Source organism: Silene latifolia, chromosome 9 (genome assembly GCF_048544455.1).
Source record: "Silene latifolia isolate original U9 population chromosome 9, ASM4854445v1, whole genome shotgun sequence".
NCBI lineage: Eukaryota > Viridiplantae > Streptophyta > Magnoliopsida > Caryophyllales > Caryophyllaceae > Silene > Silene latifolia.
The window spans coordinates 22,336,039-22,347,166 of NC_133534.1; positions in this window are offsets into that span (position 1 = coordinate 22,336,039).

Consider the following 11,128-nt stretch of genomic DNA (forward strand, 5'->3'; position numbering starts at 1 on the left):
TACGCGACTGACAACCACCTCTCTAATAGCCGGCGACCGACAACCACCATTAACGGCAGATTAATAAACTCATAATGTTAAAGTAGTATGATTTTTTTTTTTTTAATATTATAGACCCCATAGCTGTTAATCTTATTACTAAAGTGGCTGAAACTCGGACCCACGGGTAGACCCAGACCCTACCCTTACCCATAGGGTCCGGGTATGGATCCTCAAATTTTAGACCCAGAACCTAGTTGTTGGTTTGTTGATTGAGAGGATTTATCCGTTACAAAACAAAATGGAAAATAAGGGTGAAAAATTAATAAGGACATATATAATGTCATTTATATCGAATAAATGATGTTCATAAAAGAGTACAACCCAAAATAAAACAGCTCCATAATTATAATCTCGCCCAACGAGCACACAGACACAGTATTCGTTATTTAATATACAACCAATTCTCTGTAACCAAAAAAAAAAAAAATATACAACCAATTCTCTTTCAAAAAAAAAAAAATATACAACCAATTCTCAAGTGGAAAGTATTTCCTATCTTATCTTTATTAATTCAGAAGACAATGCTGAATGCAGGACGCGCCACGTCATTTGTACATTTTTTTTTTTTTTTTTGAAATTCAGGTTATGGTGGGACCCGTTGGTGTACAAAGAATTAATTTCTTCAAATCGTCCGCCAATACAAACATGCGACAATTTCCGTCTTAGCAAAAATACTACTCCCTCCAAGTTTTTTCAATCCTCCCTTTTACTTTTTGCACCAAAAATAAGGAAAACAATAAAAAATAGATAAAGTAGTGTGAGTTGTGGAGAGAGAAAATAATAAAAAATAAATAATGGATAAAAAATGAATAAAGTAGGATAAAGTAGGGAAAATTGTTGACTTTTTAGGAGAGAGGATGAATAAATAATGAATAAAAGATAACCAAAAAAGGAAAGGGGAAGATAAGAAAATAAGCTCAAAAGAGAAATAGGGAAGATTGATCAAACTTGGAGGGAGTATGAAATAATTTTACATTCGGAATAAATGAAATTACTTTAGACCAACTAGATAATTATAATAGAAATGCAAAAAAAAATGTCATCCAAAAACATTAATAACGGCCCAAATACATACCCGTGCAATTTAATCACTGATTTAGACCAACTAGATAATTACAATAAAAATGCAAAAAAAAAAATGCATCCAAAAACATTAATACCGGTCCAAATACATACCCGTGCAATTTTGCACGGGTTTAAAACTAGTTATAGCTATAAACATTGAACAAATTCTTAGTGGAAACCAAATCAAAGACGGTATCTACCAACACAAATGATAGAGATTGCACGATGGACAAGCAATTTGATATTGGCTTACAGCAATGCCTCTGACAAGACAACTCGTTCACGGGGAATGAGTTAACAAAGCAAAATATATTTTTTTTTCATTTACATCAAGACTCAAGAGAGTCTAGTTATGTCATGAAATGGGTATGTTCACGAAAATATATTGTTTTTTTTTTCATAAAGCTAATAAATTGTTTTATAAATTTTTTCTAATAGTATAAATTTTTTTCACAACTTATCTATAAAAGCCTAGAGGAGATTGTAGCTTTTGAATTTTTTAAAGATTTTAATTTAAAAGAATAGACCCATTTATAACCCAACATTCATATTTAAATAAATTACAAAATTAAGGCCAATTTTAAATTGCAATGTTCTAGGCGGAAAAATTTAAAACATTTTCTTAATCTTTTAGTAGATTAGGGATTCTTTAATCTCGGTGTATATTGTAAAGAATTAGAAGCTTGATAATATTTCGCATTACAAGGGTTACATTATTTAGTCAAAAATACAAGTGTAAAAGGATAATAATATACATAATCTATTCCTAAAATATACAAACTATACAATCAATTAGTGAGGAAAATAAGTAGGAGAATCACTAATTGATAGGCAATTATTTGATACTGATTTCGTGTGATATGGAAGGATTAGTTGCCTGATTTGATTGCTTATTTGATTTAGTCTTATCATGCTCCCGCAAGATAGACGGTCGTAGACGGAGACCAATCTTGGAGGCTAGTAACATAAACCGTGGCTTAGACAGTGGCTTGGTGAGTATGTCAGCTAATTGATCATCACCATTGATATGTTGTACGCGGATGGAGCCAAGGTTGACCTGTTCTCGAACAAAGTGGAATGCTAGTGCCAGGTGTTTCATGCGAGAGTGAAAGATCGGGTTGGCTGAGTAATTTGTTGCGCCAAGGTTGTCACAAAAAATAACAAGAGGAGACGATATGGAAATAGTGAGTTCAGATAATAGTGACTTTAACCATAGTACCTCAGCTGTAGTGTCGGCCACTACTCAAAACTCGGCCTCGGTTGAGGATCTTGATAAGGCGCGTTGCTTTTTAGAGGACCAAGAGATCAGATTTTGCCCAATAAAAACAATATAGCCGGTAGTAGATACATAGTCATCTTTGTCACAACCTCAATCGGCATTACAATAGGCATGTAGGTTGAATGGAGTGTTGCGTTGGAGATGAATACCTTGATGTAGTGTTCCTTTAAGGAAGCGGAGGAGTCGTTTTAATGCTATCCAGTGAGAGGAAGTCGGATGAGTGAGGAATTGCGCAAATTTATTGACGGGGAAGGCTATATCAGGCCGTGTAAGGGATAGATACTGAAGGCTCCCTACAATGGCGCGATACGCTGTTTCATCTTCGATTGGTTGATCATCTAGTCTTATCAGGGGCGGATGGGGCAGCATTGGAGTTGTAGAGGGTGAGCAGTCTTCCATGTTGTAGTGGCTGAGGATGTCGGATATATACTTTGACTGGTTGAGATGCAAACCAGTTGAAGTTGGTGTGACTTCCATACCAATGAAATAAGACAATGGACCAAGATCTTTGAGCGAGAATCAGGCTGAAATTACGTCAATGAACTGAGTTACATCTGTCGGGTTTGGTCCTGTAATAATAATGTCATCAACATAAACTAGAACAAATAGACGGATGTTAGGTCGGTCACAAATAAATAGAGATGAGTCGGAAATAGAATTGTGAAATCCAAATGAAATTAAATAATTTTTGAGCTCGGTGTACCAAGCCCGTGGGGCTTGTTTCAGGCCGTAGATAGCTTTACTCAGTTTACAAATATAATTTGGTTTATTTGGATCGAAAAAACCTGGTGGTTGAATCATGTAGACCGTCTCGGTTAACGTTCCTTGGAGGAAAGCGCTATTAACATCTATTTGTCGCAACGACCAACCATTAGTGATGGCAAGAGAGAGGATGAGTCGAATGGTTGTGGGTTTAATTACGGGACTGTAAGTTTCGGAATAATCGAGTCTAGGGCGTTGGTGAAAGCCGTCCGCAACAAGACGGGCTTTGTGTTGCTTGAGACTTCCATCCGAGTTATACTTTAGACGAAATACCCATTTGCATCCAATAGCATTATGAGTCGAATCTGGGGTATGAGTGTCTGTTAGGCCCAGTTTAGCCTGGTCTGACCATAACCTGGCCTGACTCGACGAGGCTGATTGATCAAGACAAGAACCGGACAAATCTGACCACTATTTAGCTGCTGAAGAGTATTGTGGCAAGAAGACTACTAATTCCTGGAAAAGAAGCACGATAGTCAAGTATATCCTAGCTTGGCGGATTACTAAAAACGACTGGATTAAGCGAGATAAACAAGAAATACGATTATATAAGCCGAGATAACCACACCCTATTCTCAAGGAAGACCAAGTCCAAACCTAAAACTATCTAATCCATGAATCTGGACGGAAAGAGGAGAAGAAGCTAAGGATTGGTTGATTTGGGAACGGGTCAAGCGAACTAATAGGAAGATTGCCCTATTATTCCGGCAACAACTCCTACCTTTGAGGAGAACGTTATGCATTTATAACGTTATTCATTGTAACGTTGGGAGGGGGGTAGAGAACTATAAATAAGAGAATTTAACAATTGTAAAGGAGATTCATGATCAGTCAATCTTACATATACTTTATCTATCTATTCTTAAGCAATCAGATATCCGTACAATATTGTGCCAGGTCTATCAAAATAATAACAACATTATACTTTATACTTATTTTTCTCTTTATCATTTATTTGCACTATTCTAATCTTATAGAGCTAGATACCCTGATCACTACATAACTAAGCCGGATCCCTTCAGGAAAATCCTGCTAAAACAATTGGCGCCCACCGTGGGGCATCTAGTTCTTCAACCAATAAAATTCTCCTTATTATCTTTCAATTAATATCCACACACAAAAATGGTAGAACTCACCGCTGAACAACAACTAGCGGCTGCTCTGGCCAAAATCAAGGAATTGGAAACAATCCAAGAGAAAGCGGCTCAGTGGCGTAAATCGATAAGTCAAGGAGTCCGAGTCTAGCCTGAAGAAGAAATTGGAAAATCGGGCTTCGGGCTCCAGGACCGATTCGAACCGGGAACCCCATTCTCCTCCATCATCAAAAACATAGACTTCTCTAATTTTGGAACCCCGGAGAAGGATACATTATCCAAGCACTCCAACTATCCCCAATGATGAGACAAACAAAATGAAGCCGCAATAATGATGGCTATGCTTCAGAAATCCAAAACTCCACAACAAAATAGAAAATATACCCGGAGTACCGGACACGTGGGTGAAGTAGAAGTTGATGACTTTGCGGATTCACCTTTTGCGGATGAAATTGCAAAGATTGATCTACCCAAGAAGTTTCTTGTCCCATCCATGAGAACCTATGATGGAACTTCGATTCACAAAATCATGTTGCCATATTCAAACAAAAAATGTTGGCTGCCTCAATACCCAGTGAACTCAGGCAAGTCTGTATGTGCAAAGGCTTTGGCACAACCCTGACTGGGGCAGCATTACAATGGTTCATCAATCTCCCAAATGGAGGTATCAAGAATTTTGCAGAATTGATCAATGCCTTCAATCAACAATTCGCAAGTAGCAGAGATATGGCCAAGAGACCAAGCAACCTGTTCAGGATAAAGCAGCTTCCTGAAGAATCTCTCAAGGAATTCCTGGCCAGATTTGTCAAAGAAAAGGTGGCCATTCCAAGATGCGATGAAGAAACAGCAGTAGAAGCATTCAGGCAAGGAGTCCTGCTCGACAGTGATATTTATGCAGATCTGACCAAGAAAGCATGTCCAACCTTTGCCACCGTTCAATCCATCGCCTTAGAGCATGTCAGATTAGAAGAAGACCTCAACTTCAGGACGAACTCATCCGGAGGAAAGCAGGGCTATGGACATACCAACAGGAAAAGCTCCTACCAGAAAGGAAGCAATCCCAGATCAGCACCATATTCCAGGCCTGAACGATCCGAAGTCAATATGGCACAAGAACACAAAGGTAACCTCTCTAGCCTCCCAACTATTCCTGAATATAACTTCTCTATAAATACTGCAGGATTAATCAAACGCCTGGAAAACCTGGGAGATGCAGTCAGATGGCCAAAGAAGTCCGACAATCCCAGGAAGGATCCAACAAGATGGTGTGACTTCCATCAGGACATCGGACACACCACAGAAGAATGCATTCAGCTCAGGAAACAAGTGGCATATCTTCTAAAGAAAGGCTACTTAAAGGATATAATCCAGCAGTCAAAGAATAAAGATGAAGGACAAAATAAGAGAGATCCAGGAAGCAGCAGAGACCCTCCTCCTCCTCCTCCCATCTATGAAGTTAAATTCATAAATGGAGGATCAGAAATCTGTGGTCTGACCAGCTCTGCAGCCAAGAGGATATCCAGGGAATCCAGACTTCAACCTCCTCCCAAGCCCGTGTCATTGCCTGCTATCACCTTTGATGACTCGGATCTACAAGGAATATCAGGTCTACACCATGACAGCCTGGTAATCACTATGCAAATCGGCACAGCCAAAGTATCAAGAATCCTGATAGATGGAGGAAGCTCAATCAACCTGGTGATGCTTGACGTCCTTAAAGCTATGAAGATAGACGAAAGCAAGATCATAAAGAAATCCAGCGTCTGGTTGGATTCGGTGGAGAAACAAAAAACACACTGGGAGAAATCGGCATTTTGCCTACCTATGTGGAGGGCGTGGCTTCATATGAAAGATTTGGAGTAATGGATTGCTTATCCTCGTATAATGTAATCCTGGGCAGACCATGGATCCACAATGTCAAAGCAATCCCATCAACATATCATCAATGCGTGAAAATTCCAACAGAATGGGGATAACCACCATCAGAGGAGAACAAAGGATTTGCTCGGGAATGTTACACTCGGGCTTTGAAACCCTCAAAGTCGGGTAAGTCTCTTGCATAGCAATTAAAGTCACTGTCGGGGAAGAGTATATAGCACAAACACAGATGGAAACAGGAGAAGTCATATTAGACCCAGAATCCTGACGGAAAGTACTTGTAGGGTCGGATGCACACCGACTCAATCGGACCAAATCGGTCGACTTTCTTAAAACTAAAATGTCTTGTTTTGCTTGGTCACATTTTGATATGACTGGTATAGATCTTTGATGTTATTACTCATAAGTTGAACATTGACAAATCCTTTAAGCCTGTACAGCAAAAGAGAAGAAAATTTGTCTGCAGAAAGGCACGAAATTATCAACCAAGAAGTTGACAAGCTATTGGACATGGGAATGATCGGGGAAGTGATGTACCCTGGGCGGCTTGCAAACGTGGTAGTCGTCCAAAAGAAAAATGGCAAATGGAGAGTCTGTGTAGATTACATCGACTTAAACAAAGCCTGCCCAAAAGACCCATTTCCCTACCACACATCGATGCAATGGTAGATGCCGCTGCAGCCACGAAATGTTGACATTCATGGATGCCTCCAGTAGATTCAATCAAATAAAAATGCATCCAGCAGACCAGGAAAGCACAGCTTTCATCTTGAAAAGAGGTATATATTGTTATCTTTGCTATGCCCTTTGGATTAAAAATGCGGGTGCAACCTACCAAAGGCTAGTCAACATGATGTTCAAAGATCAGATAGGAGACACCATGGAAGTCTATATAGATGACATGGTAGTCAAATCAAAAAAGGCAGAAGACCATGTCAAAGACCTGGAAGTAGCCTTTCAAATATTGGAAAAATTCAATATGAAGCTCAACCCGCAAAAATGCCACTTCGGAGTCTCAGCAGGCAAATTCTTGGGCTACATGGTGACAAAGAGAGGAATAGAAGCCAGCCCTGAGCAGATCAAAGCTATCCTGGAGCTAGAACCACCAAAGACAGTCAAAGATATACAAAACCGACTGGAAGGATAGCGACCACTGAACAGGTTCATTTCAAGATCATCGAAAGATGCAAATCGTTTTATAACTGCTAAGGAAAAACAAAGACTTCAGTGGACCCCGATCATCAGTGCCTTTGAAGACCGAAAATATACCTATCCTCTCCACCCTTCTTTGGCTAAACCAGTCAAAGATGAACCCCTGACAAGATATCCGTCGATCCACAGAATCGCTCTCGGTGCGTCTGGTCAAAGAAGCGAGACGGACAACAAGACCTGTCTATTATGTAAGTAAAAGTCTGCTGGATGCAGAGATCAGGTATGGCCTACTAGAAAAATATGTTTTAGCTTTAATAATGAGTTGCACAAAATTAAGGCCATATTTTGAAAGTCACCCTATAATAGTCAGAACAAATCTTCCTATTAAATCTGTACTTAGGAGACAGAGAATTGTCCGAGGACGAATGTGCAAATGGTCGATCCACTAAGCACATACAATATAACATTTGAACCAAGGACAGCAATTAAGTCACAAGCACTAGCAGATTTTGTGGCTGATTTTAGTCCGACCCTAGAACCTGACCTGATAAAAGAAGTAAATAAACTGACCAGCGACCAAACAGACCTAGAATGGACCTTATTTGTCGATGGAGCAGCCAACACAAGGGGCACAGGCCTAGGTGTAGTACTAAAATCACCACAGGGGGATAAGATAGTACAGGCTATAAGCTGTGCATTTGAGGCCACCAACAATGAGGCAGAATATGAAGCCCTGATAGCCGGGTTAAAGGTATGTATTGATCTTGGTGTACAAAATCTAAAGGTACGCACTGATTCCCTTCTCGTCTCCAACCAGGTAAATGGCATATATACTGCAAAAGACCCCAAAATGATGCTTTATCTAGATGTTGTTCAAATGCTAAAATCAAAGTTTAAATACTTTGATATTGACCAAATTTCCAGGGACTTAAATACCCAGGCCGATGCTCTAGCCGGCCTAGGATCCAACTTTAGTCCCCTTGATTTTGACAAAATACCCATTGTGCATTTATTAGAACCTGCAATAAACAAACAAAATGAAAGTTTCCCAATCTACATTGCTAATTCTTGGACGAAACCTTACTATGACTGGCTACAACAGGGAATCCTACCCTTAAATAAGCAAGATGCCAGAGCACCGAAAATAAAAGTCGCCGTATACTATTATTGACAACGTGCTTTTTAAGAAATCGCAGGCCGGACCTTACCTCAGATGCCTGGAACCACAGGAAGCTGAGCAGATATTATCAGAAATCCATGAAGGATACTGTGGAAATCACAAAGGTGGAAGAAGCCTGGCAAGCAAAGTGCTCAGAACAGGATATTATTGGCCCACCTTAAGAGCCGATTGCCTGGATTTCAGCTCTAAATGCAAAGCCTGTCAGATTCACGGACCATATATCCATCAGCCATCTGAGGAACTACATTCCATATCCGCACCCTGGCCGTTCATGAAGTGGGGCATGGATATAGTAGGAAAACTACCTCAAGCACCCGGACAGAAAGTTTTCATGCTAGCAATGACTGATTACTTCTCCAAATGGATAGAAGCTGAATCATACAGGCAAGTCAAGGAGAAAGATGTCATAGCATTCATCAAACATAATATCATATGTAGATATGGCATCCCCTCTGAAATAGTATGCGACAATGGCACACAATTTGTGGGAAAAGAACAAGTGACCTTCCGTGCTCAATGGAACATCAAACGGTAACATCCACGCCAGGATATCCAAAAGCCAATGGTCAAGCTGAATCCAGTAACAAAGTGGTAATCAGCTGCATAAAGAAAAAACTGGAAAGAAGAAAAGGTAGATGGGCTGAGGAGCTCCCCCTGGTCCTTTGGGCTGACAGAACCACGCCTAAAACATCCACTGGCCAAACCCCCTATTCCTTGGTCTATGGATGTGAAGCAGTAATTCCGGCTGAGGTGGACATTCCATCAGCCAGATGTAGCTTGAACACAACAACAAACAACATACCTCTAATGGAGGATAGCCTGGACTTAACAGAGGAGCTAAGAGATGCGGCAAGCATCGATTAGCAAACATACCAAAGAAAGAGTTGCAGAAGCTACAACAAAACTGTCAAGGCCGGGGTATTCGGGGTAGGAGATCTCGTTCTCGGAAAGTTTTCCAAAATACAAAAGAAAAGAATGCTTTGGCAAGTTGGCCCCAACACGGGAAGGCCCCTATCGATTGATTCGATTGTTGGCCGGGGAGCTTATAGACTACAAACCCGGACGGCGAAATGATCCCGAGAGCCTGGAATATTACACATTTAAAACTATTCCACATATAGAATATATCGCACAATCCAGGTATAACTTTTTACTTCAAATACTTCTTGCCTGGAACCTATATGTATGATACTTGCAATTACATGAATAAATACCGTATATGATTTCTTCAATTTATATGTCCAAACACTTATTTATACTCTCATAATTACTTAGTGAAATCTTCAACACTTGTTTTACATATTGCATTTTAGTTAAAACAAATCTCAAAGATTGGGGGCCACCCCCACCAAATATCCAACTGATACCCAAAATTCAGTTGCAAAATAGGCCTTTAAATATCGAGCTCAACATACAAATCAGGAAAATCTATTCTGAATTGTATGACATAGGTGGGTCATAAGCCCTCCAGACAGTGCAACAACCCCACCCATAACACATTAAAGCGGCTCGATCGGTCGAATAAGCGGCTTTGATCGATCGAATAAGCGCTGATCGATAAAATCGGCTCGATCGGTCGAATAAGCGCCAGATCAAGTACATATCCAACATCAAAACCTTATCAAAACACAAAAAGAAACAAAACAAAGACCAAATATTTATTCACCCAAAATCTGGTCCCACTAATAATCATCCATCCAGGGACATTCCCCCTGGATGGGCCAAAAATTCCTTAAAACTCTAAATATTCATTCAGGGACATTCCCCCTGGATAGACCAAAACCCAAAAGAAAAACTAAGTTACTTTTGAGCCGAAGAATCGACTCACAACCATCCACCATCTCCGATCACCGGACTTTGCCTTGGAAGGAGGGGAATCCACTTCTTCTTCTTGACCCATATTGGCCAAATCGGATCTCGAGCATCCGAGCGGTCTCATCTCGGTCCGGATTCCAATCAGCCCGATCGATTCTCGGGTCCCTCATAGCATCAACCCGACCTTTTCCGAAGAAATATCGAGTGCATCGGCCAACCTCGCCTCCACTAACTCCTTTTCAAGAGCAAGCTCTTCATTCTTTTTCAACCGATCCGCATTGCTCGCTTCTCAGCCTCCAACTCCAGCCTGACAGCCTTCTCAGCATTTTTTGCAGCCACCTCACAAACTATAGCAGCCCTGGTTGACTCCTTAGCTGCCGCCAACTGAGATTGGAGCACCACTTCATTGCCCCTGGATGAGTGCAGGTCATGGTTTAGCCTATCCAGCTTTTCCTCCAAGTCGCTAACCTTGGCACAGGCGTCCCCAAGTTGACAAGCGTAGCTTGACCCAAAGATCCAACCCCTGCATACATACAAAATCAATTAGGCAAATACAAGGCAAAACAAAAAAGCATACAAACTATAAACAGATCCCTCTACAACTAACCTCCCTAGCCTGGGAAGCGAGTTCAGCAGCCCTTGTTACAAGAGAAGTCAGAATAGAAACCACCCTGGTAGATGAATCAAGGGTACTAGCAGACAACAGTTGATCACTCATCCTTGCAGAAAACTCATCTATCCGAGCCCGGGCATCAGCCATGTCATCAATCCTAGCAGGCACCTGCCTTATACTCCTAAGTGGCTGAGCCGGGATAGGCTGTTTCCCTCCTTCCTCCTCTTCCAGAATATCATCCTCTCTCT